This window comes from Triturus cristatus, chromosome 2_1, assembly GCF_964204655.1.
Source record: "Triturus cristatus chromosome 2_1, aTriCri1.1, whole genome shotgun sequence".
Lineage (NCBI taxonomy): Eukaryota > Metazoa > Chordata > Amphibia > Caudata > Salamandridae > Triturus > Triturus cristatus.
Window position 1 is genome coordinate 93,003,053 of NC_140581.1, and position 20,062 is coordinate 93,023,114.

The 20,062-nt window shown below is 47.9% G+C and overlaps 1 protein-coding gene across 1 annotated transcript in view; it reads left to right on the plus strand.

Moving 5' to 3' along the window:
• Positions 1-20,062, plus strand: part of VCP (valosin containing protein) — a 111,156-nt gene that overhangs the window by 62,479 nt on the left and 28,615 nt on the right. The gene's annotated exons all lie outside the window — the stretch shown is intronic.

Consider the following 20,062-nt stretch of genomic DNA (forward strand, 5'->3'; position numbering starts at 1 on the left):
TCCTTTTGAGGTGGGCGTTTCCTATTGTGTAGCAATGATGTGACGTTTCAGAGCTCGGCAGGGACACAATTGTGAACGGAAATGATGAATGGTCATAACGTGTGTCAGCGGGGGATATGCAGGAGCGGAGAGCATGCTCCTGTCCGGAGAGCATAATGACTGCTGGTGCCCAAAGCGGTGTTCAGAGCCTGCGCCTCTCGGCAAGGCTGCGTAGGTCTTACTCCTCCCCAGGCCTCGTCAATCCACTGCCAGCCACTCCCTGTCCCCTTATCTCCCTCCTGTGGGTTTCTGATTTCTCCCTCAATGACAGGTTTTCTGTCTCTCTTCCTCCGTATTTACACTTTGTCTGCGTTTTCGCTATTGCTCTCAGTAAACGTTTGAAGAGGAAAAATAAGCGCCGGTGGCCCCCCGCCCCACCCCCAGCTCAAACGAAGCAATATCTAGAGGCCACTATGTGCCTTTTTTCTAGAGCCTCGTATGAATATATTCATCCCAGTTCTAATTTGGGGGTAGGATGGGGCTTATTGTAGCAGACAAGTGAGTTCCACATTTTGGGGCCGTTACCGGACGGCGTTTCATGAACGTTGGTAAATTATGCAGCAGCAAAACCTTGCCTCTTAATGTTTCTGTTCCTACTGCAAGAGTAAGTTTGTTAGCAAGATTTTTTTGGGGTGTTTCGATGCATGGCTTTGTCTGTGATGCCTGCACGTTTGATGGTACATCGTATTCTAAGGTGCAGCCAATTCAATGAAGTCAGAAAGGGTACATCTAACTTTAATTACATTTTTCTGGCGTGGACTTGGGCAGCACGCATTTGTGGTGCAAATCCAGTTGGTCTTGGAGCAGAGAATTGCTAAATGAATTTCTAGGTATGCGCATGGTTTCAAAGATACTCCTCGAGGGAGCAGAAGAAAGACAGCCCCGGAAAGTGAAAATCTGACATCCTTGAGCGAAGTATCGCCGCTTCCGCTGTGTCACCTTCTAGATCTGGTAGAATCTGCAGATGAACGTTTGTTCAGAACAGCATATAGTCCATCGCAACTGAAGGTGAAATGCCAGGACACTGACAAAGAGTATCAAGGGGATACTCTGGAGTATATAGAGACCGATTTTTCTTTTAAAGATCTTCCTTAACCTAGACCACACCAATATGATTCATTCCAGCAGCATTCCGACTTTGAGAAGAATTATGATACTATGCCTCCTTCACGAGGGGACAACACAGACACATGTTGGATGACTATTACAAACGTTTCCCAGAATCACATACTCCAGTTCCACACACTGAGTTGGCCTGAAAGACAACAGGAGGTTTCGAAACCTCCTCCAGCACAAAAGTGTGTTGCGGCCCCTCGGGTCATAACAATAGGGATGATTATATCGAAAGTGATCCGGAGGAGCAGCCAGAGGAAGGGTAATTGGTTCATGATGCAGATCCACAGAGTGTGGAATGGCAACAATTGCATTGCACCATCCTCACCGTCTCCTTCACTGGCCAATTCCCTGCCTGAGGACAGCAGGAGTGGGGGGGGGGGTTGGATGAGCTATTAGAGCGAGCGATTAAACGGTTTCACTTGCCTCTCCCCGTGAGACAAGTGGAGTGCTTCCTATATGATTTTAAAGATTCCAACAAAGTCTATATGGGCCATCCCAGTGGTGAACTACAATTGGGATGAGGGACTCAAGCTAATGACCAATCCAGCTTTGGTGGCTGCAGTAGTTCTGAGAATGGATGCAAAAAATATAAGGCCCCAGAGTCTTCTCTGGCATATCTGATTGGGCACCCAAGACGGAAGTCAGTTGTTATACAGAAAGCGCAAAGACGCTCCAGAAATCCTTCTGCTCAGTGTTCAGCTCCTCCCAATAGGGATGGCAGAAGAATGGATAGTATAGGGAAGCGCTTTTTGGCCATGGTGGGTACTTCCAACAAAGCGTCAAATGCTTTAGTCATCTTAGGCTTCTATGCCCGTCCGATGTGATCTGACTAGGCGCCTTTTCTGGACCATCTCCCTGAAGAGATGAAGAGAAGAAAGCGGAGGCTACGCAGATTTTTCAAGAGGGCGCCAGAGAAGCCTTAGAAGTCAGACATAGAAATGGATATATATTCTCCATCGCTTTCAGACAAATTGCAGGAGCGATAGTTCTTCACAGACTGGGCTGGCTGAAAGCTACCCCTTTAAGTCTGGAGGTTCAGTCGAAGATTATAGATATGCCATTCGATGGTGAAACAGACAGCACGGTCCCTAGGACCCCTCCAGCAACAGTGTTAGTCATTTTGAGGAGGTGGAGGAAGGGGACAATACCAACAGATCTTCCTTTCAATCCTATAGCTATCCACCATACCCGCAACAGGGATATAGTCAATATGCGGGTCAGTAGCAGTTCCGAACATCTAATATGCCATACCGTGCCTTGCAACCAACAGCCATCTCGCTGATGTCCTCCAACAAGATGAAAGTCTCAGGGCAACTCCAGGCGTTGGTGATGTTTTGGTTCCACCAGTCACCTCGTTCCAACACTAGCCTCATCAGACTCGCTACCGGTCTAATTCTTACCATCAGTAGCACAATTTTACATCCGACAAATGAGTGTTGGACGTTCTTGATCAGGGGCACACCCTAGAATTTGTCCAAAAGCCTCCTGGCCTCTCTCCTGTCTCGCGAAAACATCAACATCTAACTGTGTTGAAAAAGATTTCAGCACTTATCCTGAATGGAGCAGTGGAAGAAGTTCCGCAACAATTCAGTGGAAAGGGATTTTATTCAAACTTGTTTCTAATAAAAAAGAAACGGTGGCAAATGGAGACAGGTAATGGATCTCAGAAGCTTGAAGAATTATATTAAAAAAATGCTCTTCAGAATGCTGTCGTTGCAAGAGATTCTTTTGATCAACCGAGGCGACTTTGACATCTCTAGATGTCTTAGATGCTTATTTTTACATCCCCATTCACGTCGAGCATCGACTATTTCTACGGTTCGATGTAGCTTGGTGCCACAATCCATTCAAAGTGCTGCATTTTTGTCTCTGGTCTGCGACAAGGGTGTTCACGAAGTTTATGGTGCCAGTGGCCGCTTTCTTAAGACAGCAAGGACAACAGGCTTACCTGGACGACTGGCTAGTCAAGGGACCCACATAGCACTGTGCAAAAATTCTTCATGGGCTTGTCTGCAGCTCTTCAGGGTGCTGGGCCTACGGATCAATATGGACAAATCATCCCTCATGCTGAGTCGTTCACTGGTGACTACAGACTCGTTCCTTTACGGCTGGGTGGCATATCTTCAAGAAATGGAGATGCGTTGATAATGGAACATCCAAGAAGCACAGATCAACCTTCTGGAGCTGAAGGCGATGTTTCTAGTAATCGTGTTTTATCCCCAGGGTCTGCAGTTCTCCTGTTCTAGTGAGAGCAGACCACATCACCACAATGTTTTATCTGCTCAAACAGGGAGAGCAAGATCACGTATTCGATCATCACAAGCTCAGGAAATATGGCAGTGGCTTCTGAAGCTCAACTCACTTCAAGTGGAACATGTTCCCAGAATACATAACACATGGACAGACTTTCTGAGCAGGTCCACAAGTCAATGCCATGAATGGGAATTAAATCGACTCCAGCTCGACTGGATCTTCAAAAGATGGGGTTCTCCAAAGTTGGATCTGTTTCCTACTCCCAATAACAAAAATGCAAAAGGTTTGCCAGCAGATTCCCTCAGAAGTGATCGTGGGGTAATGCTCTTCAGCTCCGCTGAACAGTAATGTTTGCTTATGCACTTCCACTGTTCCCCCTCTCATACCAAGAGTACTTCTCAAGATGAAGTCAGAGCCTTGTCCTCGGATTGTGATAGCCCGGACATGGCAGAGACAATTTTGGGTTTCAAAGTGTCTGAATTTATCCTCTTTGCGCCTCCTGACCAGGAATTTGAATCCCTAAATATTCCACAAGGCTGTGATCCATCAAGCGAGAATAGATGGTGGAGGCTTTAGCACTTGTGCGTAATAAGGTATGCCACAGAAAATGACTGTGAAGGTGGAGGAGGTGCCCTGGAAAGTTTAGTGTGTGTGTATATATAGCAAGTACTGCTTTTTGTAAAACTGAAAATTTATACTGAGAGGAGTAAGGTAAATGATAGAGAATGTAGCTGTGTAAATTGAAGAGGTAACCCCATATCAAATAATTGATGAACCCAAAGTAGACCTTTAGCTCTCCAAACTTCCCAGTATATAGGTTTCTTGTTAATAAGGATTAGCTTATTGTGCCAAATTGTGGACATGAGAAAAGTATCTGAGTCGTATATTGCTAAATGAGGTGAAGCAACTAATAATTTACAGGAATGTTTAATTACTGGGGTAGGGAGCTTTTGTGGTTTTCGAGTGAATATGAGATTCTTGGAATGAAAAAGGGGCTATAAATGAGGTCTCCAGGTCAAACCATAAAGGTTTAACAGTTGGTTGATCAGTAACCCAATTCAATAGTTGTCTTAATTGAAAGGCTCTGTGATAATTAGACAAATGAGGAAAGTTTACGCCACCTTCCGGTTTTGATTTTGTTAATTTCTGCATCGCCATTCTTGGGTTTTTTAGCGTTCCGTAAGGACGATGACACAATAGTGTTAATCTTATGCAAGAACTTAGCCGGGATAGATACTGGTATATTGGATATGATGTATAAAACTATAGGGGTAAGCATCATTTTAACTGTGTCCAGACGACCCCATCAAGAAAGATCGAGGGGGTGCCATTTTGCAGTCAATGTTTTAAGTTTCAGTGCACTTGTCTATATTTAGAGAGATGGATGATTTTATAGAGAACCATAGACCAAGGTATTTGATGTGTTTAGGGTTCCAACTAAAATTAAAAATCAGTCTTCTTTGAAAGTATATTTGGTCAGGGGTAATATCGCACACTTCCCGTTGTTCAATTTGTAACCGGACACCAAGCCATAAGCTTCAACCTCCCCCATAAATGTTAAGAGTGAAGATTGTGGTTGAGATAAATACTAAAATGTCATCAGCGTATGCTGCTAATTTAATCTGCTGGGAACCAGATACTGTTAGAACCTTTTTTGTCTAGAATTCGAGAGAATCAGGATACAAGGCTAAATTGAAAAGAAAAGGGGATAAAGGGCAACCCTGGTGTACTCCGCGTTGGAGATTAAAGTAAGAAGTGAGACCATTAGTAGATATAGCTGCTTTGAGCTCAGAATAAAGTCACGCAATTAATGAGGTAATTTTCGGATGGAATCCAAACCATTTGAGGGCATGGAACATACATGGCCAATACACCCTGTCAAAAGCTTTTTCTGCATCCAGAGCAATTGCTGCCATGGGGGTCCGGAAAATGTGTCTATTTAGACAGGATGTCCAAGAATAAGCGCGTGTTGTCGGTCATGTTACGTCCTTTGACAAAACCGGATTGTTCCTTGCCAAGCCGTAACGGAAGATGAGGTTCCAATCTTAGAGCTAGAGCTTTCGAAAAGAGTTTGTAATCCACATTTACTAGGGATATAGGTCTATAATTCTTACAAAATCGTATGCTTATCTTTCGGTATCAAACAAATCCGCTTCGAAAAAGGAGCCCGTAGAGTTGAAGGAAGTAACAAAGGAAGAAAGAAGAGTGTACAAATGGGGAAGGAGTAAGCGGGCAAAGTGTAAATAGAATTCCACTGTAAAGACCTCAGGGCCTGGGGCTTTATCTTTTTTAAGAATGTTGAGGGCATTTAGCATTTCTGTCTGCGGGATGTCATCTTCTAAAAGATCAAAATTCATTTGGGAAATGGTATGTTTCTGGATTGTAGAAAAATATTGAGATATATCCTCATTTGAAAGTACATTTTCTGGCGTATTAAGAGATTTATAGAAGTTTACAAATTCTTGGAGTATCTCAGGATCTTTGTGATGTGGTTGTTGGTTATCATCTATAATAGAATCAATATGAAGTTTGTTGTTTAATCTTACGATAATTAGCTTGTAGTTTGCCGGACTTGTTTTGGCCACCGTAATACTTCGCAGAGGATTTTAATGAGTATAGGGAGGCCTGTTCGGTAGAAGTTTCATTAAAAGCAATCTTTGCCTTGATGAGATCCTGAAGACATTCGTTTGGCTTTGTGGTATAAAAGGAATGCTCCAGTTTCTTAATCTTAGCGAGAAGTGCATTATTTAACGTATGTGATGTTTTGTGTCTATTTGACACAAATAGGATGATTAAATCGCGAGCGGAAGCCTTGAAGGCATCCCAAACTGTGGAAGGAAACATCATTTGTTTGATTTATTCGAAAGTATACATGGAAAAAAGAAGTAAAAGAAGAATTGAATTTAGGGTCGCAGTAAGGAATTGTTAAACCGCCATCTATTGGGTTGTGTGGATTTAAGCGAGATATCTAATTGAATTGAAACTGGAGCATGATCTGATATGAGAATGGGGCCTATGTCAGCTGAGCATAGGGATTGGGAGATGTTGCGTGAGACAAGTCAAGTCAAATCCACTTTATTCGATTAATTAAAATCATAAAAGCATACTACAGCAAATATCAAAGGTTCATCCATAAAACAGTTGATAAATTTAATACAATATTAAACAATTTATGAGTTAAGAAACAGATTAAAAGGGCGATAAATACATAAAATACATTAAAAAACACTCAAATGGGCAATATGGCTGAATCCATATTCCTATTGTTCTTCCAAACTTAGCCTTCTTTTCTTGCATCTCACAGATGCGGCTAGAAAACTAGCAGTGCAATACATAATAAGAGGAGAAAGCAACATTTGTAAATAAAACAGTGCAGGCTTATACTGGATAAATCCCAAGTCCTTCAGAATAGATTTTAAGTATTTTATACGCGGTTCATGATAGAAGGAACAAAAAAACAAAAAGTGGGCGTTATCCTGAACAGAGAAACCATCACATTTGCATGGAGCCGATTCCTCCAGCTTGCACCAGTCTTTCACATCCCACAGCACTGTATAAATTTGGTTAAACCGAAATTTGGATAAAAGCCATCTATGGAAAGGGTTGATTACCGTGATTAAATAAGGGGCCAGCACACAGGATGGGGATATCAGAACGTGAGCCCTCACAGAGGGTTTACATAAATCGCGGGCTTCACGCTCGGCCGTGCGAATTCTCAGAAAATTTAATTTCACCCACTGTAAGTCAGCTCTACACAAGGCTTCAGGGCTACTAAAAATTTCAGGGCGTCCCAAAAGAGCTGTCATAGTTTCAATATATGACAGCCACTGAATTTCCCTTCTGTGATCAAGTTGGAGGCAATCTTTGATGATCCGATGGTTTAGGCTAAGGTTTGGGTTAAGCCAAAGCTTTATCCACATCAAGAGTGGAGCTAGATTTAAAATGTCTAAAATGTAACCCATTCCCAGCTCTACATGTACTGAGAAGGTAGCAGTTGACTGGGGTAACCCCAGCAATGAGCGAAAAAATTTGTTTTCCTCTGTCTGGATATCTATGACGTTAACGTAACCCCAGACAGCTGCACCATATCTAGCAATAGCAATTGTCTTGGCTTTATAGATGGCCATAATGGCCTCCATAGGTTTTCCCCCCAATCTCTTCGCAAAACCCAAAATTGCAGCATATGAACTTCTTACCGCATTAATTTTGGATGTTACCTGCGGTGTCCAGGAGCCCCTCTGATCAAAGATCACACCCAGGTAGGTGAAAACCTTAACGCTAGTGATCACCTCTCCGTCACAGTAAAAGGATTTTTCTCTACGCATACCACGTCCGACGGACATGGTATGTGATTTACTTTTGTTGATCACCAGATCGAGACTACTCATAAAGTTACAAAAGGCGTCCAATAACTTTTGTAGGGCAACTGGGGTCCTAGCTATGAGTACCGCGTCATCTGCGTAGAGGAGCACCGGAATTGGTGCACCCCCCATGCACGGGAAATCTTTTGTAACAGACGTTAGGTGACCCTCCAAAGAGTTCACATAAAGCGTGAACAACATTGGAGCCAGGATACAACCCTGGCGGACCCCTCTGGTAGATCTAAAGCTCTCAGTGCACTTTCCATCGGTGGTCATTCTAATGCGAGCCCTCAGATCTTTGTGAAGCTCCGCTAGAAAGTACACCAAAGGGCTATCGAGGCCCATCTCCAGCAACATTGCCCACAGCTTTGATCTATTAACAAGATCAAAAGCTGTGGACAGGTCCATAAAACCCAGGAATAAGCTGCCCCCTTTTGCTTTAGTGTATTTGGACAGAATAAGGTGGAGGTTGAGGCATTGGTCCTCAGTACTCCTCCCTGACCTGAAGCCAAATTGAGCCTCGGATAAAATGTTATTTCCCCTGGCCCACGCGGAAATCCTCGCCAGGACAACCTTGCCTAAAATTTTAACCGAGGAGTCCAGAAGCGATATGGGTCGATAACATTTTGGATCTCCTCTCTGCCCTTTTTTAAATATAGGGACGATTGTAGCGAGGGACCAGGATTCAGGGAAACCCACTAATGCGGCGGCATTAAAAACTCTAGTTAAAATATTTGCCCAAAACAGTGGATTTGCCCTGTACATATCTGCTGGTACTCCGTCGGGGCCTGGGGCCTTACGCCCTGCTGTCTCCTCTATGGCTCTAAGTACCTCACAGATTTCAAAACTCACAGGCTCCTTTGGACTACCAGTTACAGGGGTTATAAAAGGGCCCAACTCTCTGTGGCTGTCATATATTTTTTCAAAATGAGACAGCCACTCAGCTTCTGAGATGTTTAATTCCTGTACTGAGTTTTGGGCACCTGTTAGAAATGGGGAATTTACTATTGTCCAGAACTCAGCGCTGTTTTTTAGGGTAGCTTTGTCCCTTAGGTCCTCCCAAGCTTTACTTTTTAATTCTTTTTTACGTAAAGTAATGGCCGTATTATAATCCTTCCTCAGTCGTGCCACAAGCTCCTTGTTCCTTGGGCGGGCACTCAGGGCTTTTTTGAGGCGGTTATGAGCTTTACTACAGTTATTATCAAACCAGCCTTTTACCGGATATTGTTTAGTTCGAGGCATGTGGGCTGCTGAATTCATATCTGTGCATAGATCGCCGCCTAGTGTTGGGTCCGGATGTTTGCACGTTGTTGTCCTGGAAGAGTCTTCGAAGTATCCTTGGATAGGTGACTCCTCCCCTGGACTACAGTGCGCATGGGCATCCTCTCCATCCTCAGATTGTTTTTTTCCGCCATTGGGTTCGGATGTGCTATCTTAGCTCAAGTTAGGAAAAAATTTTGTCGAGGCCACAAGGCCTTTAGTTCGCGTCGGTACTGTTTATCGATCGGTTTTCGATACTCTCTGTTAGTTTACTAACTTTCAGCACCGACTTTGTTCGCATTTACCTGTCCATCAACTACTTCGACGATGGAATCGAGGACGCCATTCAAAAGGTGTCCGGTATGTAATGCGAAGTACCCACACATCGACGTCCATCCGGTGTGCAACAAATGCCTTTCGCCGGACCACGACGAGTCGACATGTATGGCCTGTGCCCGGTTCCGTTCAAAGAAGACTCTGCGGAATCGTCGGGCGGCGAGGCTCGAAGCGCAGCACGCGGCACCGGCCCCAGCTGACATCTTCGACGACGCGGACGACGTCGAAGAAGTAGAAGTCTTACCCTCCAGTCCCGTTTCCGACCAAGAACCCGGATCGGACGAGGCCGACGAGTCACTCTTCCACAGAGGTGAAGACGACACCGCGGTAGGAGACGACGAGGAGGCCTTAGGGGCCGAAGAGAGTAGCTCCGATGATGAACAAGGCCTACCTGTTCAAACCGAGAATTCACCAGTGCCACAGACTATGGCTCCGGTCGAGGGATCGCCTTCGGGCCTTACCCGAGACCTATCACGCAGTCCTTCGGTCCCGCCCTCGGGCCCGGCCTCGGACGTTCAGCGGCAGCCATTACCGCTTAAGCCAGCTGGTTTCCCTTCCACGAAACCGAAACCGAAAGCTGCTCAGGTTCCTACGAAACCGAAACTGAAAGTGGCGCTAGTCGGATCGAGGCCTTCAACACCTTCGACGCCGGCGCACCGTGTCGGCACCGACCGCACCAAGGGGGACTTCGGTGCCGAACTCGAGACGGGCGACATGGGAGTCGACAAACGGAAGAAGGCCATCGGCGCCGAAAAACCTGCTCGGTTACCGGCGTCGACGCCACCGACACCGAGGGCCGTCCCGCCTGCTACGCCTCGCAGCACTCCCTCGACGACACCGAAACCTCACGTGTCGAAGACGTCGACGGTGATCTCCGCACCTCGGCTCGATGCACCACGGGCGCAGAAGATATCTGCAGCCGCCTCGACGACCCTGGCGGGGGCCACGACCTCTAAGGCGCCCCGAGTACGGCCTGGCGCAATGCCAGGCTGCAAGACCAAGGCTGCCCTCCAGGACCAGTCGGGTTCGATCGATCCAGCGGTTTCGTCGGTGCCGACCAGCATTACCTTCGGCTTGCCTCCATCCACAATCCCGAAGGCGTTTCAACTCAGGACACAGGCCACCAAAACTGCGGTTACGCCTGTCGAGCCGTCTCCGTCACGCGTCATCGACGCCGACACTGGCAGGATGATTCTCCACGACCGAAGGATAACTTCGGAACCGCCATTGGAACCTTTCAGGATCCCGCTAAAGAGGAAGCTGCCTGTGGACACAGAACCTCTCCTGTATGAACCCTTTCATTCACCCTACCAGGATCCACACCGGGCCTCCCCCACACGCTCCGACACGGATGCATTGGAGGACTACATGGGTGAACAAGTCCCCTACCATGTGGACACGGACCCTGATGACCAGCAGGACCCTGACCAAACTTGGGGCGACCCTGCAGACCCCAGTGCACCTCTTGATGCACAGGACCCACAACTATATGGGGCAAAAACGTCACCCACAGAGGATACTGCGGCGTTCAACGCTCTGATTGAACGGGCGGCGAACAACCATGATGTACAGCTTCACTCTGATATCATCGAAGATGACTTTCTAATGGACACCTTTGCATCCTCAGAAAGACATGTAAAGACTCTGCCAATGTTGAAGGGGGTCCTTAAGCCAGCCACTGACATTTTCAGGGAACCCACCAGGGCACGAGTGATAAACCCCAGGATCGATAAGAAATACAGATCAGCACCTGGAGATCCTACTTACATCAGAGGACAATTACCACTCGACTCCATCGTTGTGGCGAATGCCCGCAAGAGGGCACACTCGCAGACAACGGGTGACGCTCCTCCCCCGGACAAGGAGTCCAAGGTGCTGGAGACCTCCGGCAAGCGAGTTGCCGCACAAGCTGCAAGCATATGGCGCATAGCTAACACTCAAGCGCTCCTCGCTCGCTACGATAGGGCGCACTATGACACAATGGAGCAACTCCTTCAACACCTCCCTGACCCCTACAAAGAAGGTGCAGAAATCCTTATCAGAGAGGGACAGCTACTCACAAATGCTGCCATCAAATGTGCACTAGACGCTGCTGACACGGCTGCCAGGGCCATCAACACTAGCGTCATCCTACGACGTCACGCCTGGCTACGTATCTCAGGATTCAAGCCTGAGGTACAAAACAATATACTTAATCAGCCCGTCAACCCCGACTTTTTGTTCGGGCCTGAGGTTGACGCCACCCTCGAAGATAAAAAAGGACACGGACACTGCAAAGTCCATGGGCGCCCTACAAACTCAGTCCTTTCGGAGCGGCTCCTTTCGTCGCCCCGGAAACAAGGGAGCAGGCAGAGGACAGGGGTCACAACAAACATATAACAAGGGTAATACGCAGACCACCTACGATAAGAACACCCGAGGTGGCTATCGTGGCTCCAGTACCAAGGGCAGAGGACGTGGCTACGGCAACACCAGGTCCTCCCCCAAGAACAAGCAGTGACGCCCTCTCCCTTCCTCCCGACCACATAACACCTGTCGGGGGAAGGCTACAACGGTTCCTGTCCACGTGGAACTCCATCACCACGGACAGGTGGGTCAAAGATATTATAAAATACGGTTACTGTCTGGAGTTAACTTCCACTCCACCCACAATACCACCAAGAAACCGTCCTATGTCCTCAGAGCACTTGACGCTCTTACAGCAAGAGGTAGAAAGTATGCTTCTAAAAGGCGCTATCGAGGTCGTACCCGTCCACGAGCGGGGCACGGGGGTTTACTCCCTCTACTTCTTAATTCCAAAAAAGGACGGGTCGCTCAGGCCTATATTAGACCTGAGACCCCTGAACCAGTACATTCTTTCGGAGCACTTTCACATGCTCACTCTACAGCAAGTCCTTCCGCTTCTCCAGCAGGGAGACTTCCTAGCATCACTGGACCTCAAGGATGCGTATTTTCACATACCCATCCACCCCTCACACAAAAAATACCTCAGGTTCACTGTTCAGGGGCAGCACTATCAGTTCAAAGTCCTTCCCTTCGGCGTGACAACAGCGCCCAGGGTTTTCACAAAGTGCCTAGCTACGGTGGCGGCACATTTACGGAGACAGCACATACACGTCTACCCCTACCTAGACGACTGGCTCGTTCAAGCGAGATCAGCCCAGCAATGTGCAAGCCACGTGTCCCGTACCATTCACCTTCTTCACAGTCTGGGATTCTCACTAAATTACCCAAAGTCTCATCTCCAGCCCGCACACGTACAACAGTACCTAGGTGCGACTATAGACACTCTGGCGGCCACAGCTCAGCCAAATTTAGTGAGGATCAACGGCATACAAGCGCTGATCTCCAAGTTCAGACCCAACCACTCGCTTCCAGCGCGAGTGTTTATGCAGTTGATAGGCATGATGGCCTCCTGCATCTTCATAGTCCCGCACGCGAGATTACATATGCGCCCACTTCAGGAGTGCCTAGCACGTCAGTGGAATCAGGCTCAAGGACAGTTGAAAGACCTAGTGTTGGTGAGCGGTCGGGCATACAACTCTCTGCATTGGTGGAATCCACAAAACCTTTGCAAGGGCCGACCGTTCCAAGAGCCTGTTCCACAAATAGTACTGACAGCGGACGCGTCTCTCCAGGGATGGGGAGCTCATGTACTCCACTACACAGTGCAGGGACTATGGACGACACAACAGAAGAAGATGCACATCAACCTTCTGGAACTGATGGCAATCTTCCTGGCCATGAAGGCTTTCAAAGTACATCTGTGCAACAAGGTCGTGTTGATCCGGACGGACAACATGACCGCAATGTACTACATACAGAAGCAGGGAGGGACACACTCTCCACAGTTGTCTCATCTGGCTCAGAGCATGTGGAAGTGGGCCATTCAGAGGAACATGTTCCTCATGGCGGAACACCTCCCCGGCAAGGACAACCAGATGGCGGATCTGCTCAGCAGACACAGCCACCAGATGCACGAGGGGGAGTTACACCCATCGGTACTCCAACCGTACTTCCAGCAGTGGGGTCACCCAGAAATAGACCTATTCGCGACAAGCGAAAACGCAAAATGCCAAAGCTTCGCCGCCAGATTCCCACACCCGCAGTCGCAGGGCAATGCGATATGGATGAACTGGTCCGGCAAATTTGCGTACGCTTTTCCCCCAGCACCGTTGATACCGCTGGTGGCTCGCAAACTCCGACAACACTCCCTGACACTCGTCCTAGTTGCTCCCACGTGGGCACGCCAGCCGTGGTACACCACCTTCCTCGAACTTTCCGTGGTACCGCATCAAAGGCTGCGGATCAAACCCGCGCATTTGACGCAGAACCATGGAGAGGTTCAGCACCCAGATCCGCAACAGCTGAACCTGGCGATCTGGCTCCTGAAGTCCTAGAGTTTGGCTATCTCAATCTGCCACCTGACTGTATGGACATCATCAAGGAGGCCAGGAGACCCACTACAAGAGCTTGCTATGCAGCCAAATGGAAACGGTTCGTCATTTATTGCGGTAATAATGACATTAACCCGCTGGACGCATCCATCCACAACATCATATGTTACCTCTTACACCTATACCGATGCAATCTGGCGTACACCTCTATACGTGTCCATTTGACCGCAATATCAGCCTATCTGCAAACCAGGCAGCACCTCTCTCTCTTCAGAGTGCCTGCCATCAAAGCATTCTTGGAAGGACTCAAACGAGTCATTCCACCTAGTCACCCACCGGCTCCAATGTGGAACCTCAACTTGGTCCTCACACGCCTGATGGGTCCACCCTTTGAACCTCTACACTCATGCGAGATTCAATTCCTTACCTGGAAAGTAGCCTTCCTGGTAGCGATCACTTCCCTAAGAAGAGTTAGTGAACTCCAGGCACTAACCGTTCAAGAGCCATTTATTCAGGTTCACGCCAACAGGGTCGTACTACGTACCAACCCCAAATTCATGCCCAAGGTAATATCGCAGTTCCACATGAACCAGACTATTGAACTGCCCGTTTTCTTCCAAAACCCACAAACTGTTGCAGAGAGGGCATTACATACACTAGATGTACGGAGGGCCCTCATGTACTACATCGACAGGACTAAACCCTTCAGGAAGACAAAACAACTGTTCGTTGCCTTTGCCCCACACCACAAAGGTAACGCCATCTCCAAAGCAGGGATAGCCAGATGGATAGTTAAGTGTATTCAAATCTGTTATCAAAAGGCAAAACGCACATTAACTATTCCACCACGAGCCCACTCAACACGCAAGTTGGGGGCTTCCATGGCCTTCCTAGGAAATATTCCCCTGCATGATATATGCAGAGCAGCCACATGGTCCACTACACACACATTTACAAAACACTATTGCGTAGATGTGCAGTCAAAACAGCAGGCAGCTGTAGGACAGGCTGTTCTCAAAACACTTTTTCAGACCGCTGCAGCTGGCACGGGTAGCCGCCGCCAATAGAGGGCACTGCTATGTATTCTATGCACAGATATGAATTCAGCAGCCCACATGCCTCGAACTGAATATGCTACTTACCAGTATGCATCTGTTCTTGGCATGTAGGGCTGCTGACATTCATATCGCCCTCCCTCCTCCCCGGCGCCTGTCGCAGCTGCAGCTCTCAGAATTATTGCAAGCATGGTCATCACTTTCTGTATCTACTCCATCACTGCCACAATGGCGAAAAACAATCTGAGGATGGAGAGGATGCCCATGCGCACTGTAGTCCAGGGGAGGAGTCACCTATCCAAGGATACTTCGAAGACTCTTCCAGGACAACAACGTGCAAACATCCGGACCCAACACTAGGCGGCGATCTATGCACAGATATGAATGTCAGCAGCCCTACATGCCAAGAACAGATGCATACTGGTAAGTAGCATATTCATTCCCCTGCCCTTTAGCTAGAAGACTACCAGACACAAACCGGCAAATGCCTTCAAATGAAGATATAACATCATTGTCCCCAGCTAGAGCAGTAGCACACACCCTTAACTCATCTGCGACTGAATTAGATAAAGTTACAAAAAAAATTTCCGGTACAACCGACTCCCATTTAAGTCTTCTCCCCTGGTCCTTTACTTTTAAAGGCAAAATAGTCTGCTGGAGAACAACCGATTTTGACAATAAGGCACTATTTATTAGCACCAGACCGACCGGATTGTGATCACTCATGGGCATATCAATAGCATTATAAGTGATCACATAATTGAGAAAGAATCTCGAAATAAAGATAAAGTCAATAATCGAATCGCTAGCCCTACCCGTGTAGGTAGCAACCCGTGTGGTGATATCAGAAAATTCAGGTTCGAATAGCTCATTTCCCAGCAGTACATATTCAAGTGCTCGACCATTCAGTGTGTGTTCTAAATGAGGGGGTGACACACTGTCTGGCCCCTCCAATTCAACCATAACACATTTATAGCACAAATGAACATTAAAATCACCCATTAAAATAATTCGAAACAAAGTGGTTTGCTTGTCTCCGTAGAGAGTTAAAAAATCTAATAACCAGTTAAAATGCAGAGATTCTGGGTTGCTATTGGGGGCATTGTAACAGTTAACCAACAACAATTTACCACCATCCTCTACTGTTAACTCCAGAATGATAAAATTTTTGGAAGCACAGTCTAGCATAATCAGTTTGCCTTTCAAATTCACTGAAACCAACATCATAAGGCCGCCTTTGTTCCGACCAGCTGGAGAAGGCAAAGCAGGGACGAAAAAGGAAGTGAAACCATCTAACCAGTAGTCACATTCCAAGTCCCAAGTCTCTTGCAGAGCAACAACATCGTAACTCTTGACAAAGCTTTCCCAGCTGGGGTCTCCCTTCTTAGCCCGCAAACCAGCGATATTCCAAGATAACAGCCTAACCGTTCCCCCATTATCACTAACGATAATCTCAGGTAAATTGTTCTTGACCACCTCAGAAGAAGGTTCGTGGACCATGGATGTTGGGGCCGCGGCGTCCTCTGTACCCTCTCCCTCTTCCCGTCAATCACAGAGGTCAAGACCTGAGAGCACGTCAAACCTATTATGCGTTAAAATTGGGGGACCCCATGAACTGGCATTTTCACGGCCCTGCAAAGAACATTGCTGCGCCGGATTAGGCCCCACCGGGGTAAACGGATAAGATCTTGGTCTCGACGCAGAGGGAAAATTGGCCTTATTGTAGAAATACCCCAATGGGCGAACACGAATACTGTTACTGTCCTCCAACAGGGAAGCTGCCCGCAAGAGGACAGTGGCCACGTGTTGTGGATATTTAAAATTCACAACCACGCAGTCCCCTCTACAAAATTTCCTTGATGGGCCAATCCAGTTCACTCTCCTTGTCGTGATTATGTCTCCAGCAAGTTTGGAAGGAAAACCACATGTTCGAGGCATATGAGCTGCAGATCACACACTGAGGATAAGATCGCCATCTGGTGTTGGGCTCGGATGATTGCAGGTTGTTGTTGTCTTCGGAAGAAGCCTTTGGTCACGAGGTTGGTGACTCCTCCCCTGGACAACAGTGCGCATGGGCATCCACTCCATCGGCAGATTGTTTTTTTCCGCCATTGGGTTCGGATGAACTTTTTTCCGCTCCAGCAGAAAACTTCTAGCAATCATTTTAAATACTTAATCTTCATTCCATCGACGTCGAACTCAACTCGGACCGGTTCCGCAAGCGGCTGATGGACAGGACACCGAGCGAAGTTCCCCCACAGTGACCACCACGAGGTTTGTAACCTCTGCCTGTCGCCGGAACACAACGAGTCCACCTGTCCAGCTTGTTCCGCTTTCCGTTCGAAGAAGACCCTCCGGGACCGAAGAGCTCGACGCCATATTATGGCCAAACCAGCTCCAGAACCGGAGGACATCTTTGCTCAAGATGTTCCCGAAGACGACACCGAAGATCTCGATCGTGTCCGAGGCCGACGATTCCGATGACCTCATCACTCCAGGGCAGCGTGTGAGTACCACCCCCCCCTGCCCCTGCCCCATCCAAAAAAGCATTGGTCAAGACTCCGCCAGCTGGGCCCAGTCGCGACCGGAAATCCTCTTCAGAAGCCCCGCCCTCGGGCCCGGCTCCGAAGACATCTAAGCCTGTGGGTGGCTCGGGCTCGAGCAAACCTCACCTGATTGTGCCTTTAACACCCTCGGCACCCAAAAACCCACTGTTGGCACCGAAACAGGCTCCAAGACCGAAATCTCCTTCGGCACAGAAACGTTCCTCGGCACCGAAAACTCAGTCGGCACCGAAAACTCAGTCGGCACCGAAAACTCAGTCGGCACCGAAAACTCAGTCGGCACCGAAAACTCAGTCGGCACCGAAAACTCAGTCGGCACCGAAAACTCAGTCGGCACCGAAAACTCAGTCGGCACCGAAAACTCAGTCGGCACCGAAAACTCAGTCGGCACCGAAAACTCAGTCGGCACCGAAAACTCAGTCGGCACCGAAAACTCAGTCGGCACCGAAAACTCAGTCGGCACCGAAAACTCAGTCGGCACCGAAACAAGCTCATAAAGACCCGAAGCGGACATCGCAGACACCACCTTCGGAGCCAGATGAACTTTTTCGACCAGATCCTACTCAAAAGCGGATCTACATCAATCCTAACACGGGACATGTGACTGCCATCCCATATAAAAAGCGGAAGCTGGACACTACACCTCCCCCAGCTCCCATACGGAAAAAGGACTGTGCTACTTCACCACTTCGTCCTTCCTCTCCTGTTTTACCTCCTAACCCGTCCCCCCCTCCTCCTCCTGATTCTCCTTTACCTTTACCATCTCCCTATCATTCACCTCCTCCACAGGATGATAATGATGACTTAGGGGGAGGGGCGGACCCTGATTTATTTAATGATCCTGTTGATCCAAACGACCCTTTTACGTTCCCAGACCCAGCACCCATGGATGACTGGTCTTATCCTATACCTGACATGCCTGACCCCACTACCTACCCCTCCAAGCCCTCCCCTCCTGATGACCACCTAGGGTTCGGCCAACTTATAAATAGGGCAGCAACATTCCACGGCGTCACAATGCACACAGACGCCCTTGAAGAGGACTTTCTCCTTGATACCTTTGAGCAGTCACAAAAGACTGTGCACATACTGCCCATGATCAAAGGGGTTATAAAGCATGCTACTGAAGTCTTTAAGGACCCTGTTCGAGCTAGGGTTCTCAACCCACGCATCGAAAAAAAGTACCGACCAGCCCCGCAAGACCCTGCATACATTAAGGCCCAGCTCCCTTTAGACTCCTTAGTCGTATCAAATGCCAGGAAGCGCGCTAACTCACAGACAACTGGAGAAACTCCTCCCCAAGACAAAGAGTCTAAGCTTTTAGAAGCCTCAGGCAAACGGGTCGCCGCGCAGGCGGCTAACCATTGGTGTATTGCGAATACCCAGGCCCTGTTAGCCAGGTATGATAGAGCGCATTATGACCAACTTGAGGACCTTATGCAACATCTGCCTGAACCCTTTAAGTCCCAGGCCTCTGACCTCATCCAAGAAGGCAAATTAATATCTAATGCCTCCATTAAATGCGCCTTAGATGCAGCAGACACTGCTTCTAGAGCGGTCAATACTAGCGTCTTACTCAGACGACATGCCTGGCTCCGTATTTCCGGTTTTAAACCGGAGGTTCAAACCGCAATTCTAGCTCAACCTTTCAACCAAGAGCAGCTATTTGGCCCTGCAGTGGATACTGCATTAGAAAAAATGAAAAAGGATAATGAAACTGCCAAGTCTATGGGAGCACTGCAGTCTCCTCAAAACCGGGGTTCCTTTCGTCGCTACTTTTATAGAGGAGGCTCCAAAAACACATCAACTGAGACCACGTCCACCTTTAAAAATTCTGGACAAACATCCCCTAACAGAGGTTATTTCCGGGGAGGTTATAGGGGAAACAATAACAAAGGTCGAGGACGGGGCAACAACAACACCCGCACCTCACCAGCCACCAAACAGTGACTTGCCACCACTCCCCCCAGACCATTCCACTCCGGTCGGGGGGCGACTCCAACAATTCCTACCTGTCTGGACTTCCATCACCACAGACAGGTGGGTAAGACAAATTATCCAGTCTGGCTACTGCCTCGAACTCATACAATCCCCCCCAAACATACCGCCCAAACAACGTCCAATGTCCTCGCATCATCTCTCTCTCCTCAAACAAGAAGTTCAATCCCTGTTACAAAAACATGCGATAGAACCAGTCCCCCTTCAACATCAGGGAAAAGGGGTATATTCTCTATACTTCCTCATTCCCAAAAAGGACAAAACACTAAGGCCCATACTGGATCTCAGACTACTAAACCAGTATATACATTCGGATCATTTTCACATGACCACTCTCCAACAAGTCCTCCCACTTTTACAACCGGGAGACTTCCTCGCCACATTAGACCTCAAGGACGCATACTTTCACATCCCTATGCATCCCGCTCACAGAAAATATCTACGATTTGTGGTAGATGGGCAACACTATCAATTTACAGTTCTCCCATTCGGAGTAACAACAGCACCCAGAGTGTTCACCAAGTGCCTAGCAGTCGTGGCAGCGCATCTCAGAAGACAACAGATCCATGTCTTCCCCTATCTGGACGATTGGCTCATAAAAGCCAATACATACCAAAAATGCGTTCTCCACACTCATCGCACGATTCAAACTCTCCACGATTTGGGATTCACTATCAACTACC